Source organism: Nycticebus coucang, chromosome 11, assembly GCF_027406575.1.
Source record: "Nycticebus coucang isolate mNycCou1 chromosome 11, mNycCou1.pri, whole genome shotgun sequence".
Lineage (NCBI taxonomy): Eukaryota > Metazoa > Chordata > Mammalia > Primates > Lorisidae > Nycticebus > Nycticebus coucang.
This window is the reverse complement of record NC_069790.1, coordinates 64,812,437-64,826,133: the sequence shown is the minus strand read 5'-3', so window position 1 is coordinate 64,826,133 and position 13,697 is coordinate 64,812,437. Positions and strand designations below refer to the sequence as shown.

Here is a 13,697-nt window from a genome sequence, read left to right as displayed (position 1 = left end):
GCCTGGAGGAGGGTCAATGCTGCTGAGGCAAGTCCTACCTGGTCTGTAGATCCTAAAGGTGGGCATGGCTGAACCCAGCCCTGAGAACTTGATCCTTTCATCGCCTGGGGTAGAACTCCTGCTTACAAATAGCTGTCTCTTTAAATTGGTATGATCCTGCCCATTAGGGAAGAAAGTCCAGTGGATGTCAGACTCCCCAGTCAAATCTGCAGCTTCTCCTCCAAAGAGTAGGAAAATGAGATAGTGAGAATGGACGGGAGCTAGAGAAAAAAAGTTCCCTTTTCCCAGAGCTGAAGCTAAAACTGGTCAGGGAACAAATGTGTTCCACCTTCTACAAAGGACATTTTAGAAAAGCTGCACAAAGCAACTATCCAAAGTTCTTTCTGCACTGTGATCAGATTCCATCATCAATGACTATTTGGGATGACCTTTGCTACTGTCCTCTTTGACTGTGATCTCTTTTAATATTACTATTCCTGCAAGGAGTGACATATGCAGCACATAGTACTTTAATGAGGATCGGTTTTGCTTGGGGCTACAAGGGATGAGTGAGTATTGAGAACAAGAAGCTTTGCTAAGAAAGAAAAAGGAAGCAAAAAGGAAAGTGGAGGAGCCCTAAGTACATACCTGGTTGGATGCTAATGCATAAATACCATAATTCTCACATGCACTAACACTACCAACTTTCTCCATTTATTTCAAGGATGACTATGGGTGAAATTTTGAATCTTAACAATGCCCCATTTCCTTGTTTTTCAGTAAAAATATCATATGAGAAATGTGAAAATGTGTGCAAGAAATTATATATAATTTAATTAATATATATTATAATTATATATTACATCATAATTATATATTACATCATATATTATAACATAATTATACATAATGTAATACATATGTGAAATTTTATGCTTATAGGCTATGTTAGGATATAATAATCATGTCAATTTTATTGATCCTATTAATTTAACACTATCAGAAGAAGTGTGGAAGTAAGGTTTACATGACCTAAAATGGAGCTGATTTGTTTCCTAGAATGTTTCTTAAAGGTGGCAAAATAATCTGTTTATGATATCTTTAGCATCATTATCTTTAGAATAATTCCAAATAGAAATTATGGTACAAAGAGAAGATAAATTGTTTTAAGTTATGACATTTTATTTTGTCACCTTAATTATTTCCAGGGTGATAGAAACCTTTTTAGGATGATATACATCCTGAATTTGGAATTTCTTAGTAGTGTGTGGATTTGCTTGAAGACCTGACAAAGTCACTTGAAATCTTGTGGTTCAGTAATTCGGCCCCACTCTATGAAGGCAGAAGACTAAGCTATGCTTACAGTGGCTTGAAAAACACATGACAACTTAACAATAGACCATCATGCTGCTACAAGAAGTAATTTCTTTTTCCTTGTATTCTCTTTCCATGATACTACACAGAGAGTCAAATGCGTGTCCATGCGTGCATAAGACAAGAGAATAGAAATTAATTTGTTTCACCCATAGAAATTTCAGTTACTGTGCACTAAGCTGCTGTCCTTATCTTTGGAAAGTTCATCCTCAGAGGCTGGATAAAATTTCTGCTCTTCTGCTTTTTAAGTAAGGAAATCTTTTGTTTGCTTAAAAATGGGAAAGGTCATTTTATTAAGCATTCTCGTTACTGTGATTGCATTCTTCAGAATAGTAGCTTTGCTACCATTTTTCAGATACTTTTTTATAGTTTGCATGGCTGACTTCCTAGAGCATCTCTGAATGGGATTTTTCTCAGCCATTTTCACACCGTCTGTCCCTATCACGTTTCATTCTTCTGCAGCACTTAGATCTGTAGTACAGCAGGTGGAGAAGTGATTTAAGGACAAAACAATAGGAAGGAAGCTTATGCTTTCTTTTATTAAGTCATGGATGTGTATTTCTGTCCAACTTTGGGGAAAGCCCTTTGTTTTTCTCTTCTTTCCTTTTTTTTTTTTTTCTAAATTTAGACTTTACTACAGGATGTAGTCACATTAAAAAAAAAACATGAGAACAGATGAAATTTGTCATTGAAATTCATGATTTTTCTTCACAACATTGAAAACTTTTGATTAGTATTGCAAAGTTATGTAGGATTCTTGGGTGCTTGGGTTTGTGCTAGAGATCTTAATAGAAGTGAAAAGGGAGCAAATTCTCATAGGAGCCCCACTTAAGTCTCCCTAATAACAAATATTCTTCTTGTGAGTCAGCTATAAAGGCTATATATCTCCTAATCCTGGAACACACAAGAACTTGCGTCTTTCCTGGGAGGTGATTCATGGGAAGGAGATGTCCAGCTAGGTCATTAGTTTCTTAAAAGGAAGAAAAAGGAGAACCAGGAAGACCTATGTGAAATGGGGGCTGTAATAACTGTGGGTGTGACATGGGAGGAGTGAAGTGTCCCTAAACTACTGATCAATGGGGAAAGGAAAGGACTGAAGAGGAATAATGAAGGAAGTATATGAATTGAAAATGACTGTAGGGAGACCAAAAGACTAATTGTAACCACAATATGATAACACCTGGTTATTAGATAATATCTTGAATAGATATTTTCAGTGTACAAAGAGGATTGAGTTTTTTTAATGCATCTAGAAATCTAGACATTTATTACCTTAGACCACGGTTTCTCAGTTTCAACAGAGTCAACATTTGGACCAGATACTTGTTCATTCGGAGGGTGTGTTTTGTGCATTATGGGATGTTTAGCAGTGTCCCTGGGTCCTGTCCACCAGTGCACTCTTCCCCCCACCTGACTACAATATAACCGTCTAGGCCCACTTCTTAAGATTCCCATTTAATCAGTTTCTCTTATGACTTGGGCATTAGCATGATTTTTTAGGTTCCTGGAATGATTACAGTGAATGTAATAATCAGTTTAGGAGCAATTAGTGTAGGCCGGATGTGGTGGCTCATGCCTGCAATCCTAGCACTCTGGGACACCCTGGGAGGCCAAGGCAGGTGGATCACTTGTGCTCAAGAGTTTGAACCAGCTTGAGCAAGAGCAATGCCCTAAAAATAGCTGAGCATTGTTGCAGGCACCTGTAGTCCCAGCTACTTGGGAGGCTGAGGCATGAGGATTGCTTGAGCCCAAGAGTTTGAGGTTGCTGTGAGCCATGACTCCACAGCACTCTACTGAGGGTAACAATGTGAGACTCTGTCTCAAGAAAAAAAAAAAAAGAAACAATTACCGAATACCTACGTTGTGCCCAGCATTGCCTTCAGGAGCATCCAACCTTTTTGCTTTTCTGCCTCACATTGGAAGAATACGAGTTGTCTTGGGCCACACAGTAAATACACAAACAATAACAAAAGTGATTAGCAAAAAGAAAGGTCCATGCATACTTTTCATGATATCTGACACCACAGATAAGGGAAAAAAGTCCTCATAAAATCAGCATGTGGGCCTGGGCAACAGGTTGGACACTGTGAGATACAAGATGATTGAGACATTATCCTGTTCTAGAAAGGCTTAGGAAGTGTGAAGGGATAGACACATGGTGAATACACTATAGTCAGTTTCCTTGACGTTAAACGTATAGCACACTATATCAGCCCAGGAGTACAGCTGGTACCTGAATGGCACAATATCTTCTGAAACTTATTGTTCACTACCTGAAATTCTCAAATTTTAGAATTATATATTCATAATATTCAAATAGGAAAATATTTTTAAAACGGAGTGCTAAAGGTATTAATTATAAAGGAAATTGATAAATTAGAAACTGGGTGCTAAAATTAAAAATTATCAGGCATTAAAATTAAGAATTTATGTTAATTGGACAATAGTATTAAGCAGAAAAAAAGGCAAGCCACAGAGTGGAGAAGATATTTACAACATGTATATCTGAAAGGATTCATATTTAGAATATATAAAAAAATTCCTACAAATTTAATTTTAAATAAAAATCCAGAAAATTCAAAACAGAAAAGACTGGAAAAGTCACTTTAAAAAGATACTTATAAACGACACTATATAAAAGTTCTAAATATGTAATTATTGTTAACTTATGAAAGGATATTTCAATATTATGAGACATCTGGAAAATGCAATTCAGCTATCAAAATAAGCACAATCAGATGCCAGTCCGTTTCCACATGAACATCTAAAATTAAATGACATCAACATTAAGGATGTGGGCTTGGCACCAGTAGCTCAAGTGGCTAACTTCTAAGTGCCAGCCACATACACCAGAGCTGGCAGGTTTGAACCCAGCCTGTGCCTGCCAAATAACAATGACAACTTTAACCAAAAAATAGCTGGGCGTTGTGGCGGGCGCCTGTAGTCCCAGATACTTGGGAGGCTGAGGCAAGAGAATTGCTTAAGCCCAGGAGTTGGAGGTTGCTGTGAGCTGTGATGCCACAGCACACTACCCAGAGCAACAGCTTGAGGCTCTGTCTCAAAAACAAACAAAAAAACCATTAAGGATGTGAAGCAACCGGAATTCACATATGTTACAATTTTACTACTACACATACTCTCACACACAGGCATAACTCATGTTCAGTTCCAGGATAGTGCAATAAAGAGAATATTACAACAAAGCAAGTTACATAAATTCTCTGGTTTCCCAGAGCATATAGTTTACACTATACTGTAGTCTATTGACTATACAATAGCATTATCATTATGTCTAAACAAATGTAAAAAATTAAAATATTTTATTGCTAAAAAATTATTAATGATCATCTGAACCTTCAGCAAGTTGTAGCTTGCCTTGCTAGTGATGGCTACTGGGTAGTGGTTGCTGAAATGTAGGGTAGCTGTAGCAGTTTCTGAAAATAAGATAACAATGAAGTTTGCCATATTATGGATGCTTCCTTTCACAAAACACTTCTCTGTAGTGAAGGATGCTGTTTGAGAGCATTTTATCCACTGTAGAACTTCTTTAAAAATTGGTGTCAACTCTCTCAAACCCTGCCACTGCTTTATTAAATGAACATATGTTATATCCCACATCCTTTGTTGTCATTTCAACCATGTTCACAGCTTCTTCACCAGGTGCCATAGTTTGCTTTGTTTGTCCCCTCCAAATCGCCTGCTGAAGTTTGATCCCCAGCGTTGGAGGCAGGGGATAATGGGAAAAGTTTGAGTCTTAGGGTCAGATCCCCCACAAATGGCTTGAAGCTCTCCTTGTTCTCGTGGTAATGTGTGAATTCTTACTCTTTAGTTCCCACAAGAGCTGGTTATTAAACAGAGTATGGAACCTTGTGCCTTCTCTCTCCATGTGACACACAAGCTCGCCTTTGCCTTCTGATTTGGGTGGAACCAGAATGAAGCCCACACCAGAAGCAGGTGCTGGCACCATGCCTCCTGCACAGCCTGCAGAACTGAGAGCCAAATAAATCTTTCTTTATCAATTACTCTGCCTCAGTTATTCCTTTAGAGCAATACAAACAGACTAAGACATCAGGAGTAGAACGCATCGCACATCCATAAAAATCAGCTCCTCATCCAGTCAATCAAAGGAGCACAGCAAGTCAGTCACAATTTCCAGCTCCACTTCTAATTCTAGTTTCTCCTGCTATTTCCACAGTTGCAGTGACTTCTGCCGCTGAAATCTTGAACCCCTGAATATCTTCCATGTAGGTGGGAATCTACTTCTTCCAAACTCTCGTTAATGATAATAGTTGAACCTCCTCCCACCAATCATAATGTTGGTAATGGCATTTAGAATAGTAAATCCTTTCCAGGAGGCTTTCAATTTACTTCACCCAGATACATCAGAGGAAATCACTGTCTCAGACACCTGTGCCCTTACAAAATGTATCATGTGGAAATAAAACTCAGCAGAAATCAAGCAGGTGGGAAAGGGGAGGAGGGTGGATCCTGTGCACACTATCTAGGTGATGGGCACACGTAACTTTGACTCAAACTGTACAAAACAATTCATGTAGCCAAAACATTTGCACCCCATAATATTCACAAATGAAACTTGTATGTCAAAAATCCTCTTTGATCCATGAGCTGCAGAATGAATATTGTGTTAGCAGACATGAAAACAGCATTGATCTCCTTCTATATCTCATCTGCACTCCTGCAAAACCAGATGCACTGTCCATGAACAGAAATATTTTGAAGGGATTCTTTTCTTCTTCTGAGCAAAAGTACTCAACAGTAGACTGAAAATCTTCACTAAACCATACTGTTAACAGTATGCACTTTAACAGGTGCACTTTCATCTAGGCTTTGTTGTTCCAGGAAGAGTAGACTTAGCATAATTCTTAAAGACCCCAGATCAGTGGTTCCCAACCTTTGGGTCATGACCCCTTTGGGGACCAAACGACCCTTTCACAGGGGTCACCTAAATACATCCTGCATATCAGATATTTACATTACAATTCATAACAGTAGCAAAATTACAGTTATGAAGTAGCAATTTTATGGTTGGGGGTTACCACAACATGAGGAACTGTATTAAAGGGTCACGGCATTAGGAAGGCTGAAAACCACTGCCCTAGATTTTCAAAATAATGAATGATCATAGGCATCAACTGAGTCCCCAGCTGCTATTCCCCTAACAAGAAAGTCACCTACCTTTTGGAACTTTGAAACCAGGCCTTGATTTCTCCCTAGTGGTAAAAACGCCTAGATGGTATCTTCTTCCAATAGAAAGCTGTTTTATCTGCATTGAAAATTCATTTTTTCATGAAGCCACCTTCATCAAATATCTTAGCTAGATCTGGATAACTTGCTGCAGCTTCTTTATCAGCACTTGCTTCCTCACCTTGCACTTTTATGTTATGGAGATGGCTTTATTCTTAAACCTTAAGAACCAACCACTGGTAGCTTCCAACTTTACTTTTGCAGCTTCCTCACTTTCTCAGGCATCATAGAATTGACTTTGACTTAAGGGAATGTTGTGGCTGGTTAGGATCTTCTATCCAGACCACTCAAATTTTCTTCATTTCATCAATAAGATTGTTTTGCTTTCTTATCATTCTTATGTTCACTGAAGCAGCACCTTTAATTTCCTTCAAGAACTTCACCTTTGCACTTAGAACTTCACTAACTGTTTGGTGTAAGAGGACTTAGGCGTTCAACGTGCCTTCCTCATTACACTTAATCATGTCTAGCTTTTGACTTAAAATGAGAGACGTGACTCTTCCTTTCTCTTGAACACTTAGAGGCCATTGGAGGGTTATTACTGGACCTAATTTCAATATTGTTGTGTCTCAGGAAATGGAGAGACCCATAGAGAGACGGGGAAATGACCAGTAAGTGGAGCAGTCAGAACTCAAGCAACATTTATCAATTAAGTTCACCATCTTACATGGTTAGACTTTGTGGGAGCTCCCCACAAATTATAACATTAACATCAAAGATCACTGAGTGAAGATGACCATAACAGATACAATAATAATGAAAAAGTTGGAAATATTGTCAGAATGACCAGCATGTGACTCAGAGATGTAAAGTGAGCACACGCTGTTGGAAAAGTGGTGCAGGTAGACTTGCTCAGTGCAGAGTTGCCACAAACCTTCAGTTTGTAAAAAGCACAAACATTTGTGAAATGCGGTCAAGCAAAGCATGGTTCAATGAGGTGTGTCTGTGTGAATAACTGAAGTTCATACACATGTACACTAAAACGTTTGTACAGAAGTCTCATGGGAGCAGGCAGCAGATGCTGTCACCTCCTTGCCTGTATTCCCTTCCACTCACTATTCTCACCTGTGCCAACAGCTTCTTCATGGAGGCATCTGTGACTCTGCCAGGGAATTTGATTTGGTCATAGAAGTGTGTTCTACCTACAGCGAGAATAAACAAAAAATATCATAAAGTTCGCCCTCTGTCAGCAACCACAAATTAATGACAAATAGGAGTTTTATGCCCCGACTCCCACCGCACCTGCCTCCCACAGGGCCCCAGTGGAACTGAGACCCACTTGGCCTCAGCAGTAACTCACTCACCAGGCATCCAGGGTTGGGTTCTTTCCTGTTTATCTCACTCCCCTAGAACTTCCCAAATCATCTCCTTGAACTCAAATGTAGTCCTAGAGTTTGCTTCTGAGGTAACTCAGCTAACAATGGAATATTATTCACATAAACTAAAAACTGAAGGAAATATTTTTTTTAAGAGATGTCCATTAACAGAAGGATGGTTAAATAAATTGTGGAACACCATATAAAACTATGCATCAATAAAAACGAACCAACTATAGATTCTCATCACTACACGAAAGAATAAATCTTATAAAACTTAATTCTGAGCAAAACATATTAAATACAAAATAATACATACTTTATGTGTACATTAATATAAATTTAATATTAGGCAAAAATAGTCTGTCATTACGGGCTGAATCATGTTCCCATCCACCCACAAAAGCCTCTGTTGCAGTGATAACCCTGGTACCTCAGAATGGGACTTTCTTTGGAAATAATGTCTTTATACAGACAACCAAGTCAAAATGAGGCCTTTAGGGTGGGCCTTCATCAAATATGACTGAGGTTCTTATAAAAAGGAAAATTTGGGGGTGGCACCTGTGGCTCAGGGGGTAGGGCACTGGCCCATATACCAAGGGTGGTGGGTTCAAACCCAGCCCCGGCCAAACTGCAACAAAAAAATAGCCTGGCATTGTGGCAGATGCCTGTAATCCCAGCTACTTGGGAGGCTGAGGCAAGACAATCACCTAAGCCCAGGAGTTGGAGGTTTCTGTGAGCTATGATGCCACAGCACTCTACTGAGGGCAAAAAAGAGACTGTCTCTAAAAACAAAAACAGGTGAGGGGGGATTTGGATGCAGAGACACAGAGAAAATGCCACCTGGATGGAAGATTAGCATGAGTACGGAATGCTACAAATTCCTGGTAACCCAGCAGAACTGAGACAGAGGGGTGGAACAGATTGTCCCTCGGAGCCTTCAGAAGTAACCGACCCTGCTGACACCTTGATTCCACACAGACAATAAATCAGTCCTTCCAAGCCACCTAGGTCGAGGCACTTGGTCACACCAGGCCTAGCAAACTAACACATTGATAGTAGAAGGTAAGACAGTGTCACCTTTGGGGAGAAGGGTAGCATGACAGGGACAAGGGAACTGGTCATATTCTGCTGGTGAATGGTCATAGTTTGTGCTATGTGTGTGTCTTCACTTTGTGATAATTCACTCATTTTAATACTTTCTCTCTCTATATATGTGTATGTATACACACACTACATTTCAATGAAATGTTTTAAAGAATCTAAACTCCTTAGAATTTATGAGAGAAAAGCAGTACGGTCTGTGATGAGAAGAGCACGAGCTGGGGAACAGGGTAGAAGATGAGGGCAAGTATTTGCTCCCGTTGAAGAGGCTCCCTAACCAAAGACTCAGTGACGGCTGTGAGACTTTCAGCTGAGGCGGCCAAACCCTATTTCCTGAACTGGGGGTAAAAGAGGTTGTGGACTCTCCCCATCTGCCCTCATTGCCATTTTCCCTATGCCCTGCCTCTCCATTCTGCAGTCTTAGTGGAAGAGTAAACAGCTCCTTTGTTAATTGCCTTGAGGGCCCTAAGTTTCAGCCACCTTATGCAGAGGCTAGATAGGGAACCAGTGAGGTCTACAAGAAAGCATGAGCCAGGCTAACTTTTCAAGGGAAGTGGAGAAACTCCTTCTCAAAAGTCATAGCACCCTTTTAATAAGGCGGTTTCAATGTCTTTTCTGAAACGCTGTCACTGTGCACGTTACTGAGCTGACTGAGCACCTGCGACGTCTAAGTCATTCTCTGTTCCAGCTGTTACACTCGGTTGATAACAGTGAGAAATGCTCCAGCGATTTTGTTCCTAATTAGTAACTAAATTAATTACTGACAGCCAGGCACTCATTCTTATTCTTTCCTAGCTTCTGGCTGGCTGATGTTTACAGAAGATTTTGTTTTCTCTAGCCAGACAATTTTGGTTTTTTCACATCTTGAACTCCAACGTGGTCTTTCAAGGGCCATGCCGTCTGTTGTCTGTCTTTTCACCTATATCTTTATTCAAATCCATCAGATCAGTTCACAGAAACTTTAGTGAGGCCCCAGTTGTAAAATGGGAGCAACAAATGCTGCTTGTAGCTTTTGCAATTATCATTAGTGTTTATGAATGTGAACCCAGGCAGCTCATATTCCCATTACTAAAGCCTGTGAAGAGCCACATTATTGTCTTACCTTAATTGGACTTTTGCCTGAGAGGAAAAAAGGAAAGAACCAATTTAATTTTCTCCTGCCATTGACCTGTGACATTTTTAAAGCATAGACTTACCTCACCTCTACCAAATGGTTCCTAGCAGGGATGATCGTCTTGCTATTAAACCTTTCAAATAAATCCATTTGTGTCTGGGGTCAGAACTGATTGGATAATGAGGCAAACCGAGAAACCATTCTCCTGACCCAAGGCCAGATCAGAATCCTTCCAAAAACAAGCACCTGATTTTGAGGCACCAGAGTGATGAGGGACTTAAAATTAGATTTTCAAGAAGATTGTAAGTCTTTTTAAAAACTCTGCTGACGTTCTGATTGTTCTTCCCCGCCCCCTTTTAGTTTGAGTGCTTTCATGCTGTTGTAACACCAGTGAAAGGTGAAGTGATTTATTTTTCCATTTTGAATGACGCTTACTCCCTTAGTGAGTCTCAACTTAAGAAATAGCAAATTACCCAGAGTTTCTTCACTCTACAGAACTATACAGCTGATTGCTGGAGAAGCGTGGTTTTGGTTCATTGGGCTTTCACTATTTAATATTTCCCAAGTGAGTCATTTGACTTTGAGGAAACTCTAAGTGCATCAGGAAGGCAATAAGATCAATACATTAGGGCTTCAAGTCACTCTAACACTTGCACTCACTCCAGAAGCACCTAAGAGCTTGCTTAGCTTATTGACTACCTACCCAGGACAACATTGTGTTTTGAACAGGATTATTATAATCAAGAACAGGATTATTCTCACATGTGGAATATTTAAGAATAATCATTCACCTTTTTATCCTAGGTTCTTCCTATACACACCAACCCCGTATTCCAAACTAAGGATCAGGGCACTCCTTCTGACAATGGATTTTTGTTTAGAATTTGTAATTACTCATTTGAAGTACTTTAATGTGTTTTATGTATTTAAAGGATTTAGAAATTAGACTGCATTTTGGTACATCTTTCACACATTTAAAAAACAAATTTAGTAAGATATAAACATACTGAAAAACAAAATTTCACCAAAAGTGCTACTTGTTTATTCACCACCCACCTTTCAAGCACTTATTATAATATTTGCAGGAACATTATTTTTATAATGTATTTACTTTAAAGCTATTCTGCCTGGCCATGCTCAATTATTCTCTGTACTATTTTAACTTTATAATCTCTTTATTTTTATCAAAATAATACACTAACACAGTTTTTACATGAATACAACATGCTTATAAGAACAAAAATATCTTGACCTACCCTTCTCCAAGCCAAATCCGTATTATTTACCTGTCAGTTGGCCAACAATTGTAAAGACTAATACTAATGAAAACTTTCCTCTTAGCTTTCATAAATTTTCTACTGCTACTTCACTGCTTGATTAAAATCCATTATCCTGGAAAAAAAAAAAGACCAATACTAATATGACACACTTCCTGGGTGAGGGCTCACAACTTTGACTCTACTTAACAAACACAAATAACGTAATCTAATTGTATGTACCCTTATACTAATCTGAAATTAAGAAAAAAAACACAATAATAATACCCAGGGTTGTTAAGATTGTGGAGAGTGGGCCATCCTGAACAATGTTAATGGGCATGTGAATTGGTACCAAGAAAACAAAAAACAAACAAAAATATTTTTTCTGAATGGCAACCTGGTCCTCTGTAGCTAAATTTTGGCCCATTAATTTTATTTTGACCCAGCAATTTTAATTCTGTGAATTTTCTGTAAGAAATTCTCCAGATAATGAGGTTAATAAAGGCAAAACCCTAGCAATAACCTAAAGGTTAAAACTATAGGAATGTTGAAGTAGCTTGGTACACATGGGCAAAATTATAGTATAAAGCCATTGAAAAATAAAGGTATGTATGAAAGAAAAAGATATTCTCAAAACCTCATTAAGGAAAATCTACATTGAAGACAATAGAAAAGTATAATCTTGCTTACATATTGGAAATGCATGGCAAGGGCGGGAGGACCAGGGTCCTGAGTGAGTCAGATGCAAATCTTGGTTAAAGCAGTTCAGACAATTGAATAATATCTCCATAATATCTCCTTCTTCCTAACTTGGCTTTCCTTCTTACTCAGTTATTCTTTTTCATGAATTTATTTTATCTTATTATTTTTTCATCATCATTATTATCACTAACTTTTATGTAACATGTTTATTGTATACCAAACACTGTGCTTAGCATGTTATATGGCTTATCTCAACAAATCTTCAAAATAATTCTTATTCCCTATTTGCAAATTAGGAAACAGAGTCAGAAAGGATAACTTGCTAAATGACACAAAATTATTAAAGGAGGTGAGAATCACACATAGTCCATCTGACTTCAAAATCATAAAGGCATCTACTATATCATCCTTGTAAGGAACTTGAAACCAACCCATGCATGTACAAACACACACAAATATACATGGTGGGTTTAGAATATTGCAGAAGGAGGTGAAGGTTGGTAAAGTCAATTTATAGGGTGAAATAACAATAAAATTTAGAGGAAAAAAATCACAATAAATGAAGAATAAATTAGGCAAATTTAGGCTACATTATATGGGGTATGAGACCTCCTTATAAACTACCCACTACAGCCCTCTAGGGGCACCTATATGCTGTAAAAAAAGATGGCCATTTTGTAAAACGTGAAATCCTCTTTTACCAAAGACCCAAATAATTCATTGAGGGACACTTTTCCTCCATAAAATAACTGGACCCAAGAAGAAGACAGCTCATTGGGAGCTAACACCCCCAGGGTCAGGAGACTGCAGTGTCCTCTAGATCCCAATCTCTCCTTCCATGGCATAGCAGTAGCTGAACACAGTATCTAAACTCCATTTTGCATCATCTTTTAAGGTTGGATATGTCCCTGTGACTAACTTTTAAACAATGAAGTGTGAATGAAAATATGTGCCATACCTTCCTTATACTCTTTCTCCTTCCACTGGCTGGATGCTGATGAATAGGAGGCCCTGGGGACTGGCACAGCCTCAAGATGTAAATAATCTGTGTTTTTTACTCACCATGTGGAAGGGAGACACGAATAGACTAAGACCTTAGACTGCTACATGAAGGATAAATAAACCTCCCATTTGGGTCTTTACCAACATGGGCAATCCTACCATGGCTAATAGAGAGTCTGTCTGTGTTTCATACAGATATCAGCAATATTATTCTTCTAGGTCAAGAAAAGAGTAAAGATCAACAGTGTGAAATAGAAGCACACAGTAGACCAGAGTAGGTGGCATAGAAATAGCTGATCAGAGTGGTGGTGGACATTGGTGAGAGAGCCATGATGAGCAGCCAGTGGAAGAGGAACATAGATGCTCAGAGACCCGCTGCTCTTACGGACTCACAGGGAACTGTAAGAAAGAGGTTAAAAGCAAGTCGTTTGGCTGAATGCTATGGACCCTGTTTGCTTAGGAAGGAACTTTGAAGCATAGTTACCTAGATACTATATACAGATAGGTGTTATTTGTTTATGTGGATAGGAGCATGCCATACACATATAGAGACACATGTATATATTTAGTCAGAATGAATAT

General features: G+C 38.7%; 1 protein-coding gene across 1 annotated transcript in view; it reads left to right on the top strand.

Annotated features, from left to right (window-relative positions):
• GRM3 (glutamate metabotropic receptor 3) overlaps positions 1-13,697 on the top strand; it is a 222,591-nt gene that overhangs the window by 177,767 nt on the left and 31,127 nt on the right. The window lies entirely within an intron of this gene.